Genomic DNA, 27,709 nt, shown 5'->3' with positions numbered 1-27,709 from the left:
GCAGTGGGTAGATTCTATGCTTTCAGTCTTAGAGGGAACAGCAGGAGGGCAAGCCCTGGGCTCACTCTGTATTTCTAAATAAAAGAACAACAAAAACAGAAAGACCCGGATGGGCTGGAGAGGGCAAATGGAAGACAGATGGAGAGGGGAAAAGGGGTGAGAGATAAAGGGAAATAGAGGGAGAGATGAGGAAAGTGCATTAACTACTGCTTGCAGTTGCATATTCTCACCTGAGAAGGGCAGCAGAGATACAGCTCAGTCACAAACACAAAGAGAGAGGACTGCAGTAAGAGCAGATATTCTAGTGCTCATCATAGAAATCTGTGTAGAATTAGCAAGCTAAAATGTATGCAGAACTGAGGTGGAGAATTTTCAATTAGTATTTTGTTTGTATATTATGAGACAAAAGTGGCTTTAATATGATTACTACAGAAACAAACATTTAATGTCTTGATAAAGCACAGTTCAATATTTCCCCAGCATATTTGCTACATTGTTTAATCACGAAGTGACTGACTCGTGCACATTATTAGGCTCGCTAGTTCAGCGCGAAGGCATTGCTAATAAGCCATCTTCTCACATTGGGTTTCCACCTTGACTCAATTTCATATTTAGCACCCTATTCAGGCGCTGTTGGTCATTAGCAAACACAACTGCAAATTGTTGTCAAGGACAGCAAGATGCATAATTCACAAAGTAATTTGTGTTGAAATCTGCAAACAAGCAGATTATAACAAGCTCTTCAGTAAGCTAACTGCTAATCATGTGAATTCACAGTAGAGGAGTCTGTTGGAAGTGTATCTGTTTAATTTTTAAACGAAAAACCACCTGGATCTAGATTGCTTCGCCAATTGGATGTCTCTGAGCTGCTATTGAAACATTAGAGAGCAGCATTTAGCTTATTACCCAAACCACTTCTGCAGTCAACATGTAGGAGCGCCTGTTGCTTTACCCAGAGCCAGTGAAGCATGAATGATCACAATCATTTTTGGACCACAGGATATGACATTTAATGTAATGGTTTTACATTGACCATGGCAGTTACTAGGGCTGTATCAGTGATGTCCGATTGTTGCATTAGCCTTTCCATCTTTTTTTTTTTCAGGTCAGTGGACTCACAAAAACATACATGCATTGCACACACAGGTACATGCACATGACACATTGACTTATTCTGCATGTTTTTGAGTCAAGCTAAGTTTAGACATCTTTAAAACAGAATAAACTGGCATGAACTGTACATTTTCAGAGAAAGTACAATGGGGATATTCTTTTTTTATAGTTATATTTTAGGCCTTTTCATGGCTTAATTGGATAGGACATTACAGTTGAGACAGGAAAGCATGGGGTGAAAAGAGGGGAAGAGGATCGGCAAAGGACCTCGAGCCGGGAATTGAAAACGGGTCGACCGGAGGTGCAGTTGCGCTATGTGTCGGTGCTGCCCACGAGGCTATCGGCGCTGACACAATGGGGAAATTCTGTGGAATAAATTATAATATATTTATAATATATCTTCGTAAATTATAATTTGAGTGAAAGGCTGAATTGAAAAACTTAGTATCAAAAATGAATTTAGACTTTTGGTTCCCATTGTGTCTTGAATTAATTCATTGCAAAATTGTTAGAAAAAAACTATTTGCCCAAAGTGGTAAGATATATTCTCTGAAACAAGTCTTAATATTTTATACAGTTTCACTTTTTAATCAAATGTATTGGGTTGTAAGTAAACTTGTTTTTTGGTTAAGAATATTTATTTATTTATTTGTTTGTTTGTTTGCAGTGTTACATGCAGTACAGGTCATTTACTAATGCATTTTGCATTACCAATATTAAAGGGTTAGTTCACCCAAAAATGAAATTCTGTCATTAATTACTCTCCCTCATGTCGTTCCACACCCGTAAGACCTTCGTTCATCTTCGGAACACAAATTAAGATATTTTTGATGAAATCTAATGGCTCAGTGAGGCCGAAGCTTTACGAATCTTTTGTTTCGAAAAGTGGTAACGTGTATCAAACTGCCAAAGTCACGTGAACCATTGAAGTTTTGAAACACTTATGACGTAACGAAGCCTCGTTTACTGAAATCACATGACTTCCATGCTCCGAACCACTTATTCGAAACAAAAGATTCGTAAAGCTTCGAAGCTTCATGAAGCAGTGTTTTGAAATCTCTCATCACTAGATATTGTTGAATAAAGTCGTTATTTTGTTTTTTTGGTGCACAAAAGGTATTCTTGTCGCTTCATAACATTAAGGTTGCACCACTGTAGTCACATGAACTGTTTTAAATATATCTTTAGTAATGCCCTTTTCTGGGCATTTGAAAATGTAAATTAACTCACTGAGCCATCAGATTTTATCAAAAATATCTTAGTTCGTGTTCCGAAGATGAACGAAGATCTTACGGGTGTGGAACGACATGAGGGTGAGTAATTAATGACAGAAATTTCATTTTTGGGTGAAATAACCCTTTAAATTCATTCATTCTGTTTCACCTGTAAGTAGTGTAGTTTATAGTACTATTTTGTTACTGATGTTGATGGCAAGAAGAAGTACATTCAAAACATGCTCTGACTCTAAAATGTTCTGATTAGCATGACATTTGTGAGAGGTTCTACTAACAGATCCTGCTGGTAGTTATTGGGATGGCAGGTTGAGCCATCATTAATCTAATACACATGAAAGCACTCTCTCTCACACACACATGCACAGCCTGTGTGCACCTTTGACATTTGTAAAAGGTCTTTGTAACTTTGACACATTTCAAAGAGGACATGTAGGGCCTTGGAGGCAGGCTGTGTGTTTGTATATGTGTATTGACTCACCATCTTGAGACCATGCATGAGGATTTGTTGTAATCCTCAGGATGCTTTTACTACTAGCCTTTAAATTGCAAAGTACCTTCCTACACACACACAGACACACACAAAACTCTTCATGGCTTGTAGAAAAACATAATCCCACTCCTGTCAGGTGTTCAGATTCAGCTGTTGGATCAGATCACTCACTGAACATGGCATGAAGGCAATCACTGCCCACTCACTATCGGAACCAATTCAGACTTGACACTCCAACTGATCGTTCAGCCACTCTGTGGATCACACATTCTGCCCAACACACCTGCAAGAGCCGTCTACACACACACTATCCAATCCAACACACACCTGCCCAAGCTCAGTGAATGACATGATTGTACAAAAGTGACGAGCCTAAGAGCTGTAGCATGTACGCAGGAACCCTGAATTTGGACGTTGGCATAAGTTTCAGTCCCATCAGACTCAAAGGGAGTTATTGCTAATCATTTGTATTCGTCAGGTTTGGATGTATATTATGAAGCTTGTATAAATATATTACCCCAAATATCCTATCAGAGGGCCAGAAGTAAATCTGATTTGTCAGACGCTTGCCTGAATCAACAAAACATATGGCATGGGATTTGCTGACTCGTCAATTTAGATGGGATACAAAAGTTTCAAAAGATTTATTGGCTGTTTCACACAAAGGACAATAGAATTCTTACTTAAGCAGTTTGTTCGGCCCAGGCAGAAAAAAAAAAAACAACAAAAAAAAAACAAATGAAGAATTGACAAATAGTGTTGGGACCTTGCGCAGTAAAATACAACACCTTGTATTACACTACAATGCTGTTGATTTAAAGGCAGTTTTGTAAAACCATCCTGAAACGAGGATAGCTAGTCTGGTCTAGTTTATGCAGGTTTGGCACTAGTGTAGGCGGTGGACCAGTATAGTCATTGAGTTTGGTGTTGAAGAATGCATGCTCACCTAGTTAAAGGGTTAGTTCACCCAAAAATGAAAATGTATTACTCACACTCATGTCGTTCTACACCCGTAAGACCTTTGTTCATCTTCGGAACACAAATTAAGATATTTTTCATAAAATCCGATGGCTCAGTGAGGCCTGCATTGCCAGCAAGACAATTAACACTTTCAATGTCCAGAAAGCTACTAAAGGCATATTTAAAACAGTTCATGTGACTACAGTGGTTCAACCTTAATGTTATGAAGCGACGAGAATACTTTTTGTGCACCAAAACCCCCCCCAAAATAATGACTTTATTCATCAATATCTAGTGACGGGCAATTTCAAAACACCGCTTCATGAAGCTTCAAAGCTTTACGAATCTTTTGTTCGAATCAGTGATTCAGAGCATGTATAAAACTGCCAAAGTCACGCCCCCCAGTGGTGAACAATTGAAATTTCGAAACACTTATGATGTAACGAAGCCTCGTCTACTGAAATCACGTGACTTTGGCAGTTTGATATGTGCTCCGAACCACTGATTCGAAACAAAAGATTTGTAAAGCTTTTTTTGGCACACAAAAAGTATTCTCGTTACTTCATAACATTAAGGTTGAACTACTGTAGTCACATGAACTGTTTTAAATATGTCTTTAGTAGCTTTCTGGGCATTGAAATTGTTTATTGTCTTGCTGGCAATGCAGGCCTCACTGAGCCATTGGATTTTATGAAAAATATCTTAATTTGTGTTCCGAAGATGAACGAAGGTATTACGGGTGGGGAAACACATGAGGGTGAGGAATTAATCACAGAAATTTCATTTTTGGGTGAACTAACCCTTTAAGTAGTTTATGCAACTCACCACAGGTTATATTTCACCCCAGAATGATTTTAGAAATTATATTAACCTTAAATGAAGTCTATGTGTTGTAGCATGAGGATTTATGATAATTAATGATAATTCATGAATTTCCCTCCCAAATTTCATATAAATGTAAATATAAATTTGAATATCATTACCATAATCAAAAAATTGCAGTACTCTGATTGTACTGTGAAAAAATAGTGTTGTATTAATTAAATTGGAACACATTTACATATCATGTTAGTATTTCCCTAGTAAAAAACCTTTACCAAAATCTATTTAAAATACATTTATTTCATATTAAGTATACTTCAAATCCATTAACATATTTATTCACACATCACTTAAGACTTACTGATATAAAATTATAATTGAACTTTATTTGGAGTATTTCTTTATTGCACAATGCACATATTTTAATATTATGCCTAAAAAGAGTTGTAATATCACTATTAATAAGGATTGTATGATCTCTATATAATATCAGTCTTTAAATACCAGTTTAGTATACCAAAAATACAACTGCAGGGTATTTTTATTTAGCACATAAATATGTAAATTTATTTGTAGTATACTTAGCACAAAATAAATGTATTTCAAATACATTTTAGCATATTTTTTATGTATTTTGTTGGAATAATGAGAATTTGGGGTAAATTTTGCTTAATTGTCATGAAAATAATGGCACTATATAAAAAACATTTTATATATATATATATATATATATATATATATAGTGAGAGAACCAGAACCTGAACAGAATCTTTTAACTTTACAATACAGCTCAGATTTAGAACGTCTGGTTGAAGTTCCAGTCATTCACCTTGGTGTCTTTGAGTTTCTCCTTGAATCCAGGTTTGATGAGCTTTAAGATCGCTGGACATGTGTTGCTAGGATACACTGATTACCTGTGTGATGTAACGGTGCCTAGCTGTTTCATTTCTGGATCATTTCTCATTTGAACATGAAAGAATGACTAAGAGAATGACAGAGATTGAGGAAGGAAAGAAAGAGGGATGGGGAGCGCACATGTTCAGAAAAACACTCATGACCTACATAAAGAGCTCTAGCACAGCAGTGCAGTGATGGAAGTTGATAGAGGGAGTTTTAATGCAGCCGTATCTCTCAATCTCTCTGCATGTGTCAGCTCAGTTGTGATATTTCACACTCCTGTTATTTCAGACGAGTCAAATTTAGCCCACTGTCCAGCAGGCTTTGAATAAAATGTCTTTTGTTGGCCTGACGAAGGATCGGTATCCCCACGAGCGGATTTGTCTTTTTATCTCGGCGGAGAAATCGCTGCTGTGCGCCGAGCGGGTAGAAGACAGATGACGGACTTTCTTGTCCACCCTCTGGTTGAGATCAGTCAATAACTCCCTCCGCTGTTGGTGCTCTGGCTTACCCTAAAACTGTCCACATTAAGAGAATCTGTTTACTGTCTGAACAATTTACACACCCCGTGACGCCTGTTTGTTTGGATCGAGTGCATGTTTCAGCCCGAGCTTGTGTGTTGAGCTTTTTTGCATCTGGCCCACACACACATGTTCACAAGTACCTTTCTCCTTTACAGGTCTCCTTCACCTTTAGCTTTTTCACATGATTCCCATTTTAATCACTTTTTACCTGCATGGACGCCCCAAACATCCCATAATGCATTTCTACATCTCCAGGCCTGTGGGGTCCTCTGGGTTCGGGCCGCCTTTGGCAGTTCTGAGCTAAGCGGCAAAGAGCAGACAGGAGAAGTGGGCGGCGTGTGAGTGTGTGTGTTCCCCAGCTGGTGTGTTAATTGATGGTGGAGTGCTGAGCTGCCAGATGGAGTTGGGAAGGTGCAAATTGATTCCTTGCATTCGTCTTCATTAAGGCGGCAGACTCAGGGGCCTCCATGTACTGGGCTTTGTACGAAGGAGAACGAAAGACGAGTGTGTGTATCTGTGTGTTTGCTTAGAAACTCTTTTTAGGCCACAGATGGACTCAGCAGCTTTTAAAGCATCGGCTTTCTCAATCTTACATGTGTTTGTGTTCATTGAAGAGGAACAAGCCGGCATGTCTATGTTCGAGAGCTCAAGTTTGTCTGTTTGTTTGGAGGATAGTAAATGTGAGAGAGGAAGGAAGTTTCCTGTTTACAGTATATCATAATGCCACAGACTTTTTCAATAAATCAAACATCACTCATTAAATTAATTTCTCATAGGGGAAGAGGTTTAGTACTTGTTGATACCAGGGAGGTCCTTTCTAAAATTCAGTAAATAAGGACAACTATTTATTATCATATATACAGACTCATATACTGTGTGAGAAAAATGGCTTCCATGATATAGTATTAATGAAATTATGTGGTGTTTATATTATAATAAAACTACAGCAAGTTATTAAAATGGCATCTGGAAAATATTATCTGGAAAATATGTTGACAGTGTATCATATTTCTAACTACTATTAAAGTTCAGATGAACTATTATTTTATTGTTTTAATTATAAAAGTTGAAGTACTAAAATAAAAATAAAGCTAAATAGAAATATTAAAAAATAAATAAAATGACAAAAGCACATAACAAAATTGCTAAAACTTAAACTAATATGAAATGAATGATAAAATATAAAAATAAAAGTCCTGTTCACACCAAGAATTATAACTATAAAGACAACCGGTGTTGGGGAAAGTTACTTTTAAAAGTAATGCATTGCACTATTGAGTTACTCCCTAAAAAAGTAACTAATTGCGTTAATAAGTAATGCATTACGTTACTTTTGCATTACTTTTTCTCACCTGGGCTAGGGTTGCTTGTTTGTTTTTTTAATAACAACAGAAAGGTTCTATTTTTGGCAAATGTAAAGGTCCTTTCACAAAGGTCCTTTTTATTTTTTTTAAATGCTCAAGCTCTTTAAAGCAGAATGGATTCTGATTGGCTGTCAAAAATGTTTTCATCGATCATCAGCTGGAAAAAAATTGTTTTGAAAATGATTCCAATGATATTGTTTTTCTGTGTCGTTGTTATAGTTGTGGTGTGGACCCTGCTATACTTTTACATTGAGAATGATTCTTAGAACTATATAGTTATCATTATAGTTATTGTCCTTGGTGTGAATGGGCCTTTGACGATAATTTAAAACAATTATAAATATTATAATATTATATAAATAATTCTAAAATAACACTGGACAGTGCTAAGGAGAAACTCCTACAAAACAATTTTGACAAATACATTGATTTGGATTTTATTTTTATTGATATCAGTATAATCATGATTAATCTAATGTTTTCCAGTCTACCAGTCAACAGGAAGCAGAATGCAAAATGATAGAGTAATATTCAGTTAATTTAATAAAGTGTATTTAATTGATTTCTTTCTGCCTGGTTCATTTTGGCAGCCCTTAAATTCATAATAAAAAATGGTGAATATGGACCCAACCTCTGACTGTGTCATTAAAAAAGTTAACTTTTGCTGTTTTTTTTTTTCAACATTTGATGCTTCCGGTATTCTGTTATGTTTAAAGCTCCTTGATAAATAGCTAAATGAATAAACAAGCAAATTAATCAGTGAATTAATTAAACAAACACGAATGCTTTTACATCCTGTGCATTTTAATGGAGGATTAGGTTTTGGAAATGGGACGATAACGTCATATCAGCAGTGCAGTGGAATGCTTGATTAGGTTTGATGTCTTTAAGTTCGTTCACACCACGTTTGGAGGATTACATGTGGCGCTGAGAGACAGGTACATAGCAAGCCCTTTGCCTACTCTCATGACAAGATGGCAAGAGAAGGGTCAAAACAGTTTCTTATTCTTCCCTCCCTTGCTCTCTCTATTCATTCTACAGGGATTTTTAGGAGCTTACAGTGCGTTATTTTGCTGGATTCCTCTCAAACCTCTGGAGAGTTCTACATTGTCTCTCCAAATATAGCATGTGTTTATCTGATTTAGTCACTTCAGCATGGATGTGTGTGCTGCTAACAGGGCTTTCCAGGTTACAACTTCTTCCAAACATCAGGCCTGTCTATAAGACTCAGATTCAAAACCTAGTGAACAAGTGACTGATTTGAAATACTCTAATTCAGTAACTGGGAATTTGTATAAACTTTAACTTTAGTTTTTTTTCTACATCCACCTCTTATATAAAGGTATAATTTTAAAAATCACTTTATATGTCTAATGTTTGGAAACATTCGCCATAGAATGCCTTTGAGTTGCCACAGTTTGCATATTTAATTTTAATGCCTTTTTTGTCTAATCAAAGAACAAAAATTAGTCGCTCTAAAATGAAAGCTGCCACTAGCATAATGGAGCTCCATGAGGTCTAATCAACATATCACTTATGTTTTATATGCAGCTCTGTTAATGACAGAATTGTCAGAAAGAGTGAAAAATGATAGAGAAAGGTTGGGATGTATTTAATTGCAAGTTAAAATGGGATTGATGGATGGATGGAACCCTTTTAAAGTCTCTTAATCAGCCTCAAACTACTGAGGGACACAATGTACTTTACAATGTTAACTGACTGTGGCATTGTAGTCAGCATGACCTTTACTATGACTGAATTCCAAGAAGAGGGAAATAACAGATGTGGGAAAATATGTTGCTGTTTATGCCTGCTGACAAACACTATGATCAATCCATTGCACTGACAGCTGAAATTTTACGTTTGAAATGAAGGGGTGATGGAAAAGTGGTCCTTTAAGCTGTCCAAAAAATTATTTTGCTCTCTTTCTAGAAATTCTTCCTGCGTGCACAGTATGCACACTCTTTCTTTAACTGCAATTCCATGTAAATTACATTTTCATTTTTGGCTTTTTTTTTCCCACTCATGACTAATCCTCCATTCATCCTTACAATAAAGAATACAATAGTGAATCAACAACACCTTCATATTCTTACATTATATGAACATTATACTTACATTATATGTAGCTTTTATGTATGATTTACAACTCACTACTGCCTGTTAACTGGAAATAAGTCCTTTTTATGGCATAAGTCCTTTTGGGTGAAATAAGTCCTTTCACCCAAAAATAAAAATGTATTATCATTTACTCACACTCATGTCGTTCTAAACCTGATAAGACTTCCATTCTTGTTCTGTGGAACATAAAAGAACACATTTTGAGAAATGTCTCATCATTTTTAAATTTCCATAAAATAAAGTAAACAACATGAGGGTGAGTAAATGATGACAGATTTTTTATTTCTGGATGATTTAGTTTTTTTTTTTTTTTTTTTTTTTAAGTTGTCAACCAACAAACTACCATGTACTACAGGTGTTTATTTAGTTGAAATTACAGAGAAAGATCAGAATCAACTGTCTGTGTACAACAAATTTCTAAAGCACCACTACCACTGTGATTGATCTGTACACCTCACCTACAAACAACAAACACAACAAACACTTACTACTGCTAATATAATTAATGTACAACAGCATATAACAGTGTTTAATTACTTACTTAGACAATTAAAATCTGTCAGATGTTTAAGAACAAATACAAAGTTCTGTCACGAAACTCTAAAGGCAGAGGCTAATAGATCCTTTAACTCATCCTGCTCGTAATCACATCATTATCTATAGGACACAGCTGATTGGTTCCTGCTGTATGAGTAGCCACTGCGTGCTCAACCTTCAAAATACTTTGTTAGTATTGCCTTAGCAGTGCAGCGCGCTTCAGAAACCCTCCACCTTCCCCAGGTCCACCTGTATAGATCTGCTACGGGTAATTCATGTATGCTATATTGTACAGCAGCAGTATGTCTTACTTGCTCACAACAGTGTGTCGTATTGGCAGTAGTAAGTCCTGTACTTGCTCTGCAGCAGCAGCAGCAGCAATAAAAGCAGCAGCGTAGCAGATCTATTCCACCAAGACCAAACATATCAACATTGTCATACCCATTACCATGCCAAACACTCTGAGAGTTGTCATCACAGAAATACAGTTTGCCGAGTATCTGTTTGTTATAATTATCAATTTCTAAATCTTGTGCTGCTGTATCCATTAAGTTTGCAACAAAGGATTTATTAATATGGCAGCAGAAAGATTAAGGATCCAGACTTCTTAGGAGCATATGGTGTATTTTTGCTGTGGTTTATAGCAAAATGAAAGTTCTCTTTTCTTCTAAACTTCCCCAGTAACAAACTGATTAAAATGAGTGTTCATATCAGTCCCGCTGCTCTGCTTTAGTTACAAAGTGCACTAGGTATCTGAGGAAATAAAGATATGTACAGTGCACAGCATAAATGAGTACTCCCCCTCTGAAACTTCTGAAAGTCAGCAATTACTCAATTACTTAGAAGACATGTTAGGGTTCTTTAGAGATATAATGTTCCAGCAAGTCTGCTTAATCAATTACCAAAGAAGCATGTCAAAATTATTCAGGAAAAAAAGATTTTCTTATCAAGGTGATAAAATGTTGTGTAGCAAAAATGAGTACACCCTCCTAAAAGTTACTAAATAAAACTAAATAAAAATGTTCTGGTGTAAGTTTAGGGCAATGTTTGATCAACAGGTAAGTATGTTGAACCAAAACATTTAAAGAGAAGTAATTTCTTGACAATTAAAAGTGTTATATAGCCCACTGAATCATTCTCAGACTTAATGCTGACAACAATGGAACCTCTTGGGAGAGAACTGTCAGGAGACTTATTTCTTAGCACAAAAGAGGACAGTGGTACATGAAGATTACCAAATCATTGTTTTAAGTGTGAAAATATAGCAAAAGTAACACAGAAATTCAAAAATAATGGACTTGAGACAAGGCCCCTGAAATAATCAGGCCTTCATTTTAAGCTTTTTTATTTAGTGATGAGGGATTTTTTTGCTAGACAAAGAGCAGGAGAAATACCAAGCGAGTGTCTCAGAGCCAGCAAAAGCTATGAAAAGAGTGACTGTTTATCTCACAGAGTAAGATGCAGCCTGCAGAAATGACAAGCATGGTTGTTGTTCTCACTGGAACTACCTACTGTAGCCAAAGCACAATAAAGTCAGTTAGCCATTTCCAAAGCCCATATTTACAAAATATAGATTCTGGGAATCAATACTCTGGTCTCATGAGACCAAATCATTAGTTTTGGATCTAACAGCATCCAAAATGTTATGGTGTTGCTAGAGGAGGAGTACAGTGAGAAGTGCCTGGTTCCCACAGTAAAGTTCAGTGGTAGTAAAGCTCTTATATAGGGATGTATGAGTGCTGAAGGTGTGAGGGAGTTGTGCTTTATCAATGCTGTCATGAATTCCCACACCACTGTGTAATTTAATACACAAACTTGAAACAGAAGATGTTACCCTTTCCTCATTCCCTGCATTGTTGGGCATTTTGTCAACATGACAATGAGGATATGCATTCTCCCAAGGTGAAAAACCTTCTGTGGACATGTATTGCACTCATGGTCTTAACACTCTTGATCACCTGTGGGGGATTCTGTAGAGACGAGAGTATTCAGGGAATTCTGTAGAGAATTCAAAATTATGGAGAGCATACTAAGTGCTAGAATATTATACATTTGTTGAATTAAATCTATGGTGTACTCATTTCTGCAATCCTTAATTTAAACAAAATTGGCTTACTTACTTATTTTATGGCTATATATATTTCTCAGTTTTTATTATGTATATGTTTAATACATTTTAGTTTTGCCATCTTTCCATGAATTGTATTAGTGATCATAAAGAAAATACATCTTTTGTATTTGTTCAGAGGGGGTGTACTCATTTATGCTGTGCACTGTATCTACATATTTATTTTTGAAAGCCCTGTTTTTTCACTATTTGTGTCAGTATAAAGTGCCAGCACCTCTGTTGGACACATCCAGCTGCAAAACAGAGCTACGGTGAATGGACAGATCAAAAGATGCTGTCCCTCTTAGGTCACCACCCACCGTTCAGATCAAAATCCATGGAAATCAGAGGCCACCAAACAGCCAATGTGACCTGACAGCAGATAGTGACCATGAGCCGCCGTAATGAGCATAGAAAGGCCACTGGCAAACACAACTCAGGAGTAATAATGTCCTTTCTCTCTCTCTCAACCCTTGGGCACCTGATCAGATGAATTAAAATGCAAACATGGCTTGGCAAGAGCTATATGCCTTTGCCTGAAGTGCCGCTTTAATGCTTTAACATAAACAAGAGCAGCAAGTGGAGGGAGGACAGCGAAAAAGAGAGAAAGAGAGAGTTGGAGAATAATCAGTGCAGTGCACCTCCACAGGCAGATAGTAGCTCGACTATTCCACATCTCCCATATAAATGTATAAAGCTTCAGAGAGAATTATTCACCCTCTCCCTGTAAGCTCTCTCTCTTTTTCTAATGACCTGTTCTGTATGCTAGGTGTGTCTAAGGCAACACTTCCCTTGAACAAAAAAGAAAGATTAATCATTATTAGTTTTTTACTAGTCATATAAGTGTGTCTGATTGCTTGGTGAGAATTTGTTCTTTCTGGTTCACTCAGCACTGTAATTATTGACACATCATGGCATGCGTTACAATGTAAATTAAACCGAAGTACAGTTATACAATAATACAATTATAGGCACACTTATACCACACTGTTCTGAGTCTGCTTTAATCTACATGAATGCGCATGTACAGATCTGCTGCAAGTTACAAGTTACAGCATAGTTACACACAAGAATTGACTGATACACATATACACACTCTCTCTTAGACAGACTGTAAGGATCACACACTTCTGTTATGCCTATGTTGTTATCCCTCCAGTCACCTTTGACCTTTACTCTTTCCTCACCTTGTTTGGTCAGGAAGAACATGACAGAATCACAAACCTCTTGCTTTCCTTGACATCTCAGACATAACTGAGATCAAAGACACGCTACTGACATTTTGGGGAAATATCAGTTTGTACAGTTTGTACCTGCAGTGCATGTGTGTTAGTATGTGTGCGCATGGAACCTGGAATGCTGGGTGTGCTGAACAATTTGACAAGATAAGCTGTCACACTTGTCTCTTGAAAAAAAGAAAAAAAACTTTTCAGCTTAGGGTTGATGTTTATATTAAACAGTTTTTTTATTTTTATGAAAATTGTCAATATACCTTTGTGTCATATGCATTAATTTTACTGAAATAACAATTTTAGTTGAAATTTAATAGATTTTTTAATTGTCAAACTTTTTGAAAAAAAGTATAAACATTTATTTATTTAAACATATAAAAGATGTGAAAACTCTTTGTAAAAATCTGAGCTCTTTAAAAATATAATTAATTTAATAAAATAGGCATTTATTAAAGATAATTAACCTGTTAGTAATATGGCTTAGTTTACCAGTGTTTAGCTCTCTCACCTAAAGCATCTAAAGCAGGTTTATTCAATTATTTGAATAAATTCTTTCTACATTTTTCTTCTTCTAAAACATTGCTAGTACACTAATATTTTACAATTTAATTACTTTTGTCAACAATTATTGACAAAACTCGTTTAATTAACATCATGATAGGCCTTTAATCTTGTCTTTGGTATCATTGATTAAATAAAAAAATAAAAAAAACTTTTTTGCTAATTGTTGTTGAGATATTCAGGTATATGGATAAACAAACATTTTAGAACATTCCTGTGGCAAGCAGGGCGGGGCCGAGAGCTGTGAATACGGAGCAAGGCTGGTGGCGTGATTGCCTGTTCCTGCCTTCTCCTTCCCTGAACTTTAAACATTGCTACACTGGTGCCGAAACCCATGAAGAAGGAGGAACGTGCTGTCAAAGAGCTCTCGCCGCTGTGGGAAATGCACAGTGCCATCCAACTGAGCAGAATCTACCACCATGGACGCTCGAGGCGGTGGGCTGGAGTGATTTGCCGGGGGGGAGTGGAGGACTCGCCGCCGTTTGGCTGAGGCCAGAGCCCGGAGCGGAGCCGTCGCCATCCACCAGGCATTGGAGGAGCTAGAGCGCCGTCCACCGAGGGATATCCAGCGCCACCACCAGGCATCATAGAGAAGTTAACCCAGCTGGTGGACGACCGGATGGCAGTGCGTTTTAGGAACTGGACTAATGAGCATCACCTGCGTGCCACACCAGCCTCGAGTCTCATGGAGGACCTCAGAGAGGATAAAAGGAGTAGTGGCGACAGTGAAAAATGAGAGAGATGTCATGTTTTATTAAGTTTATACTGCTATGTGCCAGTCTTCCGTGAAGGGCTGCCACTTTACTTTCGTTTTGTTGTTTGTTTATTTTGGTCAATAAAGTAATGCTGAACGTTCACCAGTTCCCGCCTCCTTCTTCCCTGAACTTTAAACATTGCTACAATTCCATTCTAAAGCATTTCAGCATCAAATGAGCTAGCTTAAATTTCTAGTTCCAGTCAGTTATGCCGCTTGCTGGCTCAATTGGGTGTCATATCTGCAAGAAATTCGTAAGTAACTTCTAATCGTGCTGACCTGCCCCAGTAACTGTGCATCTTTCCATTGATCTGATGTGATTGATAGCAGGTTGGGCTGTGGTCTCGAATGATTGCCTATCCACCCCAGAGCCGGTCTCGGTTCAGATGGGCTTTATGAGTCCAGGCTTCTGAATGTAATTAGATGCATTTGTCTCTGCCATGTTAGCTGAGCTCTAACTGTAGCCCACAGAGGAGCCAGTCCTTTATGAGGCGCTTAAGACTAAACCACACCGTCCCGTCTGCCATAGATCAGTGATGCTAATTACATCACATCTGGGCAGAAATATATTTATATGTCTTTGAGTGTGTTTCATATGACTCTAATTTGTCTTACAGTCTCAAGTGGTTCTTTCACTCACTTGGATGCACACAGACCCACCCACAGAGACACACATGTACTCTGAAAGAGCTGTGTTAGTGGGTATACTGAACAATGTCTCCTGTAAACTGGGTTTTAAATGTCTTTTTAGTGTTGGTAGGACATGTAGCTCCACCCACAGTGGAAATCCCATTGTTCCAAAATCCCTGAATAATTGTTTTATAAACATCAAGTATGTCCTGATCAGCTGTGATTGGGTGCAGTCATGTAGCATTTTTGGTTTCAGTGTAGACAGACATTATTTGTAAACTTGTTGGAAGCCTGGTAAAGACAGGTGCACTACACAGACTTTAATACCACTGTCAGCCACAGGGAAAATCAAATAGTTTGATACTGTAAACACACACAATATGTATCCTAGAGTAAACTACTTCCCTCGCCCACATGAACACTTTGATACAAGCTTTCATTCTAATGTCAAGGCATAAACCAGGTGAAAATAAATGCATCTTTCTTTGAAAGCTCTGGATAATCCATCCCTCTGATTCTCCAAAAGAAAAACAAAACATTATAGAATAAAATTAAACTTTTATAAGTTTCTAGAATAATTTTTTAAAGGAAAGGTATAAAATTGAATTTAAAAAACCACATAAAACTAAAATGTATACATGGAACTACTTTACAATAGAAGTTTAATTTAATTTTATATAAAATTACAGTATATATATATATATATATACATATATATAGTAAATAATTTTAAGTAATAAAATAGCAAACAGTTATTTCATTCGTGAGCACCAATGAGACTTTGTCAAAAAATATTTTGAAAAATCTTAATGATCCCAAACTCTGTAACAGTAGTGTATATATAAGTATAGTGCTACTAATAAAATAATCAAGTAATAATGAAAAATGTACACAAATACTGTAATTATGCCTCCTGACCTGTACATAAATGCATGTGTTTTTCCTTATTTAGGGGGTTTCCTCAACAAATACTTTATTTGCAATTCTTTTGATAATTGAATAATTTCATGTAATTCATTGGTCAGAATGTGTGTGTTTTGTGTGTTTTTTTTGTTTTGTTTTTTAAATCAATTGACAGCCTTACCCAAATGTACAAATGTTTTCTTATATTGCAATAGGTGCGAGTGCTAAGCATCAGTTAACCAGATTACGGCACCTGCTGGTAAACATACTCCGGCAGCTCTCAAAGTCCAATTTATTCTCACAAGCAACAGTGAAAATACCTCCCTGCTGCTGCCAAAAAGAGCCAGACAACATCACTGCTGTAATCCTATTGCAAATCATGCTGAATACAGCCTCTCTCTCTCTGTAGAAGCTGTCCATTCATTCAGCCCAGAGAGCGGAGGATTTGGATTTTCAGAGAGAGAAGACGAGAGTGAGTCTGAAATAGAAAAACAAGGAGAATAGAGAGAGAGAGGACAGAGAGAAACAGAGAGAATAGAAGAGAAGAGAGAGAGAGAGAGAGAGAGAGAGAGAGAGAGAGAGAGAGAGAGAGAGAGAGAGAGAGAGAGAGAGAGAGAGAGAGAGAGGGAGCTTTCAGGTGTTGTGTTAGGTGTGTAAGGCCTGGTTTCTGATCCATAACAGACACTTAGAGTTAATAAAGTTACCCAGAAGCTTCATGTCATCTGTATCTCCGTGTGTGTGTGTGTGTGTGTGTGTAAGAGAGATCCATCAGGAAGAGGCAGTAGATAGCCTTCTGGACACTCATTACTCAATACATATTTTTTTTTTGTCACATCATGGCATGCATGTTGCAGTTTGCGATTCTTTTTGTAACATATTAACTCTCAAAACTGAGCTGCCCACCTTTTTTATATCATATTAGGCATTCTGCCTTTAAAATTAGGACAAATTCTATCCCAGGATACATTGTGACAATTTCAATCTAAGAAAACATTGACTCTGCATCTGAATATGCCTACTTCTCTATTATACAAAGTATAGTAGAAAAAAAGTATGTGAAATTAGTAATATGTCAGCACTCACAGTATTCATAAAACAGTTGGCAAAAAGTACCTGACTGACCTACTATTTCAACCGAGATTCTGAAGTGTGCATCTGATATCCCATGAGGTAGAGGAGTTGTGAATGGAAGTGAACTGATGCAAACTGATGGTGTAAGTCACATGACAAAGACAACATAAAAGGTGTACTACATCTGGATTATATTCATTTATACATACAATCATACAGAACATAATTTTTTGTTCATAGTTGCAAATTTCATTCTTTGTCAAATGTAGTACCTACTCAGAAAGCATGCAGTTTTGGACATCCCTTGACTATTTTTACTGGATATTAAAGCATTAGTTCACTTCAGAATTAAAATTTCTTAATAAATTACTCACCCCCATGTCATCCAAGATGTTCATGTCTTTCTTTCTTCAGTCGAAAAAGGAAAAACATTCCGGGATTTTTCTCCATATAGTGGACTTCAACCGTTACCAACGGTTTGAAGGTCCAAATTGCAGTTTCAGTGCAGCTTCAAAGGGTTCTACATGATCCCAGACAAGGAATAAGGGTCTTGGCTAGCGAAACGATCATTCACACGTGACGTAAGTCAAAGTACCGTGGTAGGGCGAAAAACTCTCATTTTCTCATCCAACTTCAAAATTGTCCGACATCATTGTTAAAATGTAAAGACCGATTGTTTCACAGATAAGATCCCTTATTCATTGTCTGGGACCATGTAGAGCGCTTTGAAGCTGCATTGAAAAAAATTTTTGGACCTTCAACCCGCTGTACCCCACTGAAGTCCACTATATAGAGAAAAATCCTGGAATGTTTTCCTCAAAAAACTTAATTTCTTTTCAACTGAAGAAAGAAAGACATAAACATCTTGGATGACATGGGGTGAGTAAATTATCAGGAAATTTTAATTCTGAAGTGAACTGATCCTTTAAATTTGCTATGTACTTCTATGCCTGATGCATCACATTAATTGTCGCTGCCTATAAAGAGTGTTCCTAATTGGTCCCTTATGAGATTCCATTTCACACAAGACGTTCCAGCTGCGCTTTTTTTTAAGATGTAAAGTTAAAAATACTTTGGCACGCAAAGTGGCAGATCAATGTTAGTTGTAAACATTAGATTAGATTTCGATTCTGGTTCAATCAAGATTTATTTGGGCATTTATCAGTTATAATGTTCATTTTGCTTACAGAAAGAACCATGGTGCTTGTAGACTGCAGCATATTGTACTGCAGTGGTGAAGATTCCATGGTAAAACAGTAAAAGTTCAATCCTGGGATTTTAAGAGTCCATATTGAGATTAAATAAAGATTTTACCCAGCCCTGCGCAAACATCCCCTTACTATAGGACTCCATTTGGTGGAATGTTTGCACCTGAGATCTGAGTAGAGAAGATTTTACCTTAGTACCTCTGAAATACAGTGTTTGTGTGTACGGTCACACACACTCACACATATACCTCCTTGTGAGCTGAAGTGAAACCTTTCCTAGCGCCAACATCTCTTTCAGACAGTTGTCATTGTGAGAGGAGAGCTGAGTCACCCAACCAACCCACTGTCAAGATTTCACTGTCAAGACACCTTGAAGAAGATGAGAACTATGCATGTGGGGGTTAGAGAGAAAGAGAATTTTTCTTTGCTTCAAGACACCAGGAGACAATGACAAAGGGTAGCAGTAATGACCCGCTGTTGTTTACACAACCCGCTCAACAAGTTGTGTGTGCACATATGTACCAAATACTTACGTCCTGCTTTGTATTCCAGACCTTTTCAGAGTTTTCCACCATTTTCTTTGTCCTTCTCTTTATTTCGTCCTTTATGTGGTTGGTTAATCAGAGCTGAGCTTGAGTTTAGTCTGCCTTTAATTTTGTTGAGGGACTATCTCCTCACCTCTTGTGACTCTTTGAAGGGCACCGTGGGCTCTGTATCTCTCTGCGGATGTATACACTCGCACACAAGGCTCTATTCACAAAGCTCGTCCATAACTCCAGCAAAGCAGAGGACAAACCTTCACTGCCAATTACAGCACACAGGGATCGATGAGGCTTTATTTCAGGGGCAAACACTGCTGGGTTATTGTGCTGTTTTCTCCTTCACTTTCTCTCCTCCTTGTGCTTGAAGGGGTTCCTCTTGGATTCAGCTTTTCAGAGCTTAATGGAGATCGGGTCAAAGTGCCTCTTATGACAAAAGGACAGTCAGTGTCTATTTTAAACACATTTCTCCATCTTCCTGAAGATTCTATTGCTCTTTTCTTAAATCCATTTATAAAATAGTACACAAACTGTCTTCTCAAACCTGGTGAGCTTCTGTCTACATTGGCAACTGTCATCTTAGGCTGCAACCTAACTGTAATGGGACCTCACATGTGACTCATTGACAGAACTTCTCAGAAATCTCAGCAAATTTCTTCACAATTGGGTGTTGGTTTATTTATTAACATGGCCAATTTAATTATGCTTTCAGCTATCTAAGAGTATAGCATTCTCAGCTTTAACACATTTACAATTTAAATTCAGTAGATTATCTCCCAAAATCAACGCAGTCCTGGATCTGCTCATTAGAAACACTCTTCATAGACACTCATAACCCTGTGCACCACATAAATAGCATTCCTCACGTGAAGTGCACAGGAGACGCATGTTTCACGTTATTATGTTTCTAAGATAATGATGCAATATTCAGGGTTGGAAGATGGTTAGAGAGAGTCTGTGAAAACTTGCATTTTATTTATCTTATTTAAATAATAACCAAATCTGCATATATCTGCATGTATTTGTTATTATATGTTATATATATATGTTATATGTTATATGTTAATATATATGTGATCTGTGCTGGCAAAATGAGTCGGAATGTGCATGGGCTAATTACGAGCTACAGTCAAAACAAGTCAAAAATGTCAATTTTGGTCGAATTTGAGGTTTTCACAAATATTAGGTCATTAAGCCCTCGTCTAGCGATCAAAATGCTCCAAATAGCAATTAAAAAGTTTTAAACGTTTTAAAGAGTAGCATTCCAACTTTGTGAATATTAATGAATTTTTGATGGCATGAGTCTGAACCAATGAAATGTAATTTTCAAACTCATGCTGATGTAAACAAATCGATCTTACTCGCACTGACAGGCAGATCTGAAGCACTCAAAGACGCCTCAGATGCGTTATCCCAATATACACACAAAAACAGAATTACTTCAAAATATTGAAGTAAAATATTGAAAAAAAAAGTTGAATATATATATTTTCCTATAGATATTTGGTTTTGATGAGGTGTGTGCCAAATTAGGTGTTATTACGAGGGATTTTTTTTTATAAGCTTCAGAAAACATTTCAACAAATCATACATCATTTTGAAGGTTTTTTAATAGAAATTGTGAAAATAACTTATTTTTGAAAATTTGCTCATTGCGACTCATTTTGCCAGCACGGGTCACATAGTATATATATCATTATTACATATTATGTATACTGGAATGATTTTTTTTTTTTTTTTTTTTTTTTAAATATTGTACTTTATAAATGAAATGAAAGTATATTTATAATCATGCAAATTATTACTCTTCCATGTGAAGGATATCTGATGCTGCCTTACTAATTGGCCAGTTATATTATTTATTTATTTATTTTTTTAAGTATACATGTAGTATAGAATACAGGCAGTATACATGTATAGCGTTTCCGTATACGTTTTAGAACAACCTTTGTGTGGAGAGCACAGCTTTTTATATAAAATGTTAAATATTTGTAGTGTTGGCAGGCAATATGACAAGTATTTATGATCCTCTTTGTCATCAGCACCACCGCATCTCTGCATTTCACTGATACTTTTACATGGTAGAGGCTCCCAAGAGAAGGCTGTAAGTTTTTTTTTTTATTTTCCTTTCTTTCTGCCTATTTCTTTCTCACAGAAAAAAACAAAACAAAAAAAAAACAGATAAGGTTTAACCTTACTGGATTTTAGGCTTCAGTACGTGATATAGAGGCAGGTATGCAATTACTGACCCATTCCTGCTGTCAGCAATACAGCTACGCATACTGTGTGTGTGAGAGTCCTGTTATAAAGTGGCAGTCCACTTATGCTGCAGTGCTGAAACAGTTTAATGACCTCTGACCCTTGAATGCTGGTTGTTAAAAATCATTGTGTTGATACCAAGGAATCATAGCCACTATTCAGTCTGAGAGTGAGTGGCTGTGTGTAAGAGGATATCCCTCATTCATGCTTGTGCTGAGGGAATTTTCCCTCTCAAATTCCCTGAATGGTTTTTTTTTTTTTTGGTCGGTTTATGTTTCATACGCATACTATATTTGTTCAGAAAATGACTGACAAGTGGGAGAACCATGGGTTCCTCAAAGGCCTGGATGGGTTCAGCGCTAATTACTAAAAGCTATTCCTGTGTGTCCAGAGGGATTGCTGTAATTCACCATGTTTTTGAAGTGAAAGCGTTCATAGCTTTTTGTCTGAATCAATGACCAGTTTCTTTTCTCAGGACAATACAGCGCAACAGTGACCGCCCACCAATGCCGGATGAATTTTTCCTATTCAATTCCCTTAAAGGCATTTTAAAAAAGTCTATAATAAAGAGTTCTAACCAATGAGTCAAACCAGATGATGAATCACAACATTACAACATTGATTTAAAGCAATATCAGACAACAAAGCTATACAAAGCTGTGTATTCGAGGAAATTAACAAAATTATTAATTCCATTGCAAATGACAAATTTGATCACTCTGGGTTTTTGTGTTTTTTAATGTACGTCCTCATAAAAAGTAACAACTGCTGTCTTTTAAGTGCTAATTCTGCAACATACAGTACAGTTTGTTCCACTGATTTTTAATTTAAAGAATTTAGGATAGATTTAGGAATCGGAGTCATTAAAGCCTTTCCTCTTGTTTTAGTATCTAATTCTTGGAAGGAGGATCTTAGAAGGATCTATGTAGACTTGTCTATAGATTACACTCTTCACACACAAGCACACACATAAACAAACAGCATTACAAAAGTACATATGTTTGTTAGAGGATAATGCCATTTTTTTCTTGAACTCGTAATGTGAGAGAAAGAGGCTGTAATCTTTCTTTTTTTGCCAGAAAGTGTTGTTTGTTAATGCAAATCCAGATTAAAAAGACTCTTTCTCCCTCTCTCTCTTTCTGTATTATCTCTGTGTCTTTCTGTCAGTTCTCTCAGCCTCCACACTACTCAACGTGGAAGAGGCCTGTCAAAACAGCTCTTTCTCTCTCTCTCTCTCGCTCGCTGTCTCTCTCTCTCTCTCTCATCTAAACCAATGCATTAAGATAGCCCATTAAGGTTCCTCACACTTGGCCCAAACACTCGTTGTAAATCTCATGTAAAGCTATGACACAACAAATCTCCACAAAGGGATTTATAGCTTTTCACTTTTAATTATATTTCAGAGCATAAGCCATTTTTAAATATGTTAACTTCTTCAGTAAATATGAACCATAGACATTTTTATGGAAGCTTGTTTCCGTAAGGTAATTACGACTTTTTATCTCCCAATTCTGACTTTTTTCTCAGAATTGCATGATATAAAGTCAGAATTGCGAGTTATAAAGTCAGAATTGCGAGTTATAAAGTCAGAATTGCATGATATAAAGTCAGAATTGCGAGTTATAAAGTCAGAATTGCATGATATAAAGTCAGAATTGCGAGTTATAAAGTCAGAATTGCGTGATATGAAGTCAGAATTGCGTGATAAAGTCAGAATTGTGAGATATAAAGTCAGAATTGTGTGATATAAAGTCAGAATTGTGTGATATAAAGTCAGAATTGTGAGTTATAAAGTCAGAATTGCATGATATAAAGTCAGAATTGCGTGATATAAGTCCGAATTGCGAGTTATGAAGTCAGAATTGCGTGATATAAAGTCAGAATTGCGTGATATAAAGTCAGAATTGCGTGATGTAAAGTCAGAATTGCGTGATATAAAGTCAGAATTGCGTGATATAAAGTCCGAATTGCGAGTTATAAAGTCAGAATTGCGTGATAAAGTCAGAATTGCGTGATAAAGTCAGAATTGTGAGATATAAAGTCAGAATTGCGTGATATAAAGTCAGAATTGTGAGATATAGTCAGAATTGCGAGCTATAACGTAAGAATTGCGTGATATAAAGTAAGAATTGCGTGATAAAGTCAAAATTGCGTGATAAAGTCAGAATTGTGAGATATAAAGTCAGAATTGTGTGATATAAAGTCAGAATTGTGTGATATAAAGTCAGAATTGCGAGTTATAAAGTCAGAATTGCATGATATAAAGTCCGAATTGCGAGTTATAAAGTCAGAATTGCGTGATATAAAGTCAGAATTGCGTGATGTAAAGTAAGAATTGCGTGATGTAAAGTAAGAATTGCGTGATAAAGTCAGAATTGCGAGATATAAAGTCAGAATTGCGTGATATAAAGTCAGAATTGCGAGATATAGTCAGAATTGCGAGCTATAACGTAAGAATTGCGTGATATAAAGTAAGAATTGCGTGATAAAGTCAGAATTGTGAGATATAAAGTCAGAATTGCATGATATAAAGTCCGAATTGCGAGTTATAAAGTCAGAATTGCGTGATAAAGTCAGAATTGTGTGATATAAAGTCAGAATTGTGAGTTATAAAGTCAGAATTGCATGATATAAAGTCAGAATTGCGAGTTATAAAGTCAGAATTGACAGTTATAAAGTCAGAATTGCGTGATATAAAGTCAGAATTGCGTGATGTAATGTAAGAATTGCGTGATAAAGTCAGAATTGTGAGATATAAAGTCAGAATTGAGAGTTATAAAGTCAGAATTGCGTGATATAAAGTCAGAATTGCGTGATATAAAGTCCGAATTGCGAGTTATAAAGTCAGAATTGCGTGATATAAAGTAAGAATTGCGTGATAAAGTCAGAATTGCGTGATATAAAGTAAGAATTGCGTGATAAAGTCAGAATTGTGAGATATAAAGTCAGAATTGCATGATATAAAGTCCGAATTGCGAGTTATAAAGTCAGAATTGTGAGTTATAAAGTCAGAATTGCGTGATAAAGTCAGAATTGCGTGGTAAAGTCAGAATTGTGTGATATAAAGTCAGAATTGTGAGTTATAAAGTCAGAATTGCATGATATAAAGTCAGAATTGCGAGTTATAAAGTCAGAATTGACAGTTATAAAGTCAGAATTGCGTGATATAAAGTCAGAATTGCGTGATGTAAAGTAAGAATTGCGTGATAAAGTCAGAATTGTGAGATATAAAGTCAGAATTGAGAGTTATAAAGTCAGAATTGCGTGATATAAAGTCCGAATTGCGTGATATAAAGTCCGAATTGCGTGATATAAAGTCAGAATTGCGTGATATAAAGTCCGAATTGCGAGTTATAAAGTCAGAATTGCGTGATATAAAGTAAGAATTGCGTGATAAAGTCAGAATTGTGAGATATAAAGTCAGAATTGCGTGATATAAAGTCAGAATTGCGAGTTATAAAGTCAGAATTGCGTGATATAAAGTAAGAATTGCGTGATAAAGTCAGAATTGTGAGATATAAAGTCAGAATTGCGTGATATAAAGTCAGAATTGCGAGATATAGTCAGAATTGCGAGCTATAACGTAAGAATTGCGTGATGAAGTCAGAATTGCATGATAAAGTCAGAATTGCGTGATATAAAGTCAGAATTGTGAGATATAAAGTCAGAATTGAGAGTTATAAAGTCAGAATTGCGTGATATAAAGTCAGAATTGCGTGATATAAAGTCCGAATTGCGAGTTATAAAGTCAGAATTGCGTGATATAAAGTAAGAATTGCGTGATAAAGTCAGAATTGTGAGATATAAAGTCAGAATTGCGTGATATAAAGTCAGAATTGCGAGTTATAAAGTCAGAATTGCGTGATATAAAGTAAGAATTGCGTGATAAAGTCAGAATTGTGAGATATAAAGTCAGAATTGCGTGATATAAAGTCAGAATTGCGAGATATAGTCAGAATTGCGAGCTATAACGTAAGAATTGCGTGATGAAGTCAGAATTGCATGATAAAGTCAGAATTGCGTGATATAAAGTCAGAATTGTGAGATATAAAGTCAGAATTGCGAGTTATAAAATCAGAATTGCGTGATATAAAGTCAGAATTGCGTGATATAAAGTAAGAATTGCGTGATAAAGTCAGAATTTCATGATATAAAGTCAGAATTGCAAGTTATAAAGTCAGAATTGCATGATATAAAGTCAGAATTGCGTGATATAAAATAAGAATTGCATGATAAAGTCAGAATTGTGAGATATAAAGTCAGAATTGCGTGATATAGTCAGAATTGCGAGCTATAATGTAAGAATTGCGTGATATAAAGTAAGAATTGCATGATAAAGTCAGAATTGCGTGATAAAGTCAGAATTGTGTGATATAAAGTGAGAATTGCAAGTTATAAAGTCAGAATTGCGAGTTATAAAGTCAGAATTGCCTTATAAAGTGAGAATCACGCAATATAAAGTCAGAATTGCGAGTTACAAAGTCAGAACTGCGTGTTATAAAGTCAGAATTGCGTGATAAGTTGCAATTACCTTTTTATTTAGTGGCAGAAACAAGCTTCCATACATTTTCTCTTATTTTAAATCAGTAAAAATATATTTATAAATTACATTTGTGGTGAAATATGACCCAGATTCACCCATTAAGCTATGAATATGATGACCCATGTAAAGGGACACTGTGATATTGAACTTCATGCAATCTTCCGCAGGATTAGAACTAGATGATGTACAGTCACTTCTTTACATGTCTTTGTCTGTAACACACACAAGGTCCCATAGCTGTCTCGAGGAGCAGAAGAGGTGTGTGCTCCAATCAAATGCATCACTACAGACACTGGTGTGAAATCTCACAGGACAGAGGGAAGAACGCGGATGGAGGGAACAAAGAGGAGAAAAGAGAACGAGAGAGAGCTTGTGAATCGATCCGGACACAGCGTCTGGAACGGCTGGAGTTGTAACCCGTGAAATGTGTGCACGTCCCATGAGTCTGCAGCACTCTTAACTCAGAGCCGAGCTCAAACCCACTCTGACTCTCTTGCTGAAGAGTGACAACTATTATTGGGGGATTGAAAGGTCTGCAGCGCCTAATCAAAGATTTTTCCCTTCAAAAGAATTTCAAAGCAACTACAAACTATATTAAACTCTTTTAATTCAACATATTTAAAAGGAACATTTCAACTGCATTTTCAAACTAAATAGACATTAAATAGACCAAGTAGAACAGAAATCACTTTTGCCTGAGGAGGTAACCATAGCAACAGTATGCAACTTGAACACTTTCCATTAGGATCAGTATCGGAACACTTGCAAAACCTAAATAGTGTAATTATTTTTCACTTTATTACACATATATCACAAAGAAATTTGGTGTGTTTTTGAAACACTTTCATGGTACGAATTGAGCAGATTTGGGTATGGTTGCCTACTGCTTTATGAATAATGCATATTTGGACATATGACTCATTTGACTCACTGTTTTTTGCATACTGTATTATTCACATGGGGTCTTTAAAGGGGCCCGAGAGTCTTCTTTTATTCTCTTTCCATATGGTGTGCTGATCTACATACAGTACTTACGAATCTGATTATATTTCATTCTGCATTCACATATTAACATTTAATTTAGTTCAATAATGCATTCACGACAATGTCTTGAAGATTCCATGTTTAATTCATTTATTGCATCCAGTAAAAACGGTCACAGAAACTATGCCATTCCAAAACATCATTTTTGCTCCTGTCTGTATGTGAAAAAGTTTCCTTTTGTGTTGCCACTATCAGAACACCCTTGAGGGAAGGTGATTGAAAGGGTGTATAATTTTCATCTGACAAGGACTCCATGAATAAGTCATTCCGCCAAGACGTGCTATAAAACCTAATAATTGACTTCTGGCTGTAGTTTGTGTGGCTGTGGGTGGTGTGCTGCTCATGTCATAATGTAGAAATGGAGATGCAAGCGTCTGTGTGTGTGCAGGGGACGTCAGATCTCTCAGAGAGGCATCAACAGAGCCATTTGATTAGATGAAAGATGGAAACATCACTGCTTCAGTTACCACTCAGGTTTCTTAAACCATCTTTAGTCCCCTCCCTCTTAAAGGTCAATGCAATGAACATTTTATTTTTCAGTCAATTAAGGTGATTTATTGTGAGGATATGGAACAGGGGTGATGGGGGAAAGCTTTTGGCCCTGTATTTTAGAAATGTATTTATTCTCTTAGCTGTCAGCACTTTTCTTCCGTCTGCTTATAGTCATTCAAATCATTGTGCTGTAGGAATTACACCGGCAAATGCCTGAATGATTGTGTTCTGTGCTTTTCATTAAAATAAACCCTGTGAAAAGGGAAAAAAATGAGAAAAAGAATGCGAAGAGATGAAGAGGGA

At 36.4% G+C, this 27,709-nt stretch overlaps 1 long non-coding RNA gene across 12 annotated transcripts in view; it reads left to right on the top strand.

Annotated features, from left to right (window-relative positions):
- The window catches only part of LOC127511490 (uncharacterized), a 226,293-nt gene that overhangs the window by 40,768 nt on the left and 157,816 nt on the right, over positions 1-27,709 (top strand). The window contains exon 2 of one of the 12 annotated variants that reach the window (XR_007930038.1): positions 16,660-16,722. The exons of the other annotated variants lie outside the window; for them this stretch is intronic. This is a non-coding gene — a long non-coding RNA (uncharacterized LOC127511490). The remainder of the gene's footprint in view (positions 1-16,659; positions 16,723-27,709) is intronic. 12 annotated transcript variants of the gene reach the window in all.

This window comes from Ctenopharyngodon idella, chromosome 4 (assembly GCF_019924925.1).
Source record: "Ctenopharyngodon idella isolate HZGC_01 chromosome 4, HZGC01, whole genome shotgun sequence".
NCBI lineage: Eukaryota > Metazoa > Chordata > Actinopteri > Cypriniformes > Xenocyprididae > Ctenopharyngodon > Ctenopharyngodon idella.
The sequence above is the reverse complement of the archived record's forward strand: the minus strand, read 5'-3'. Positions and strand labels throughout refer to the sequence as shown.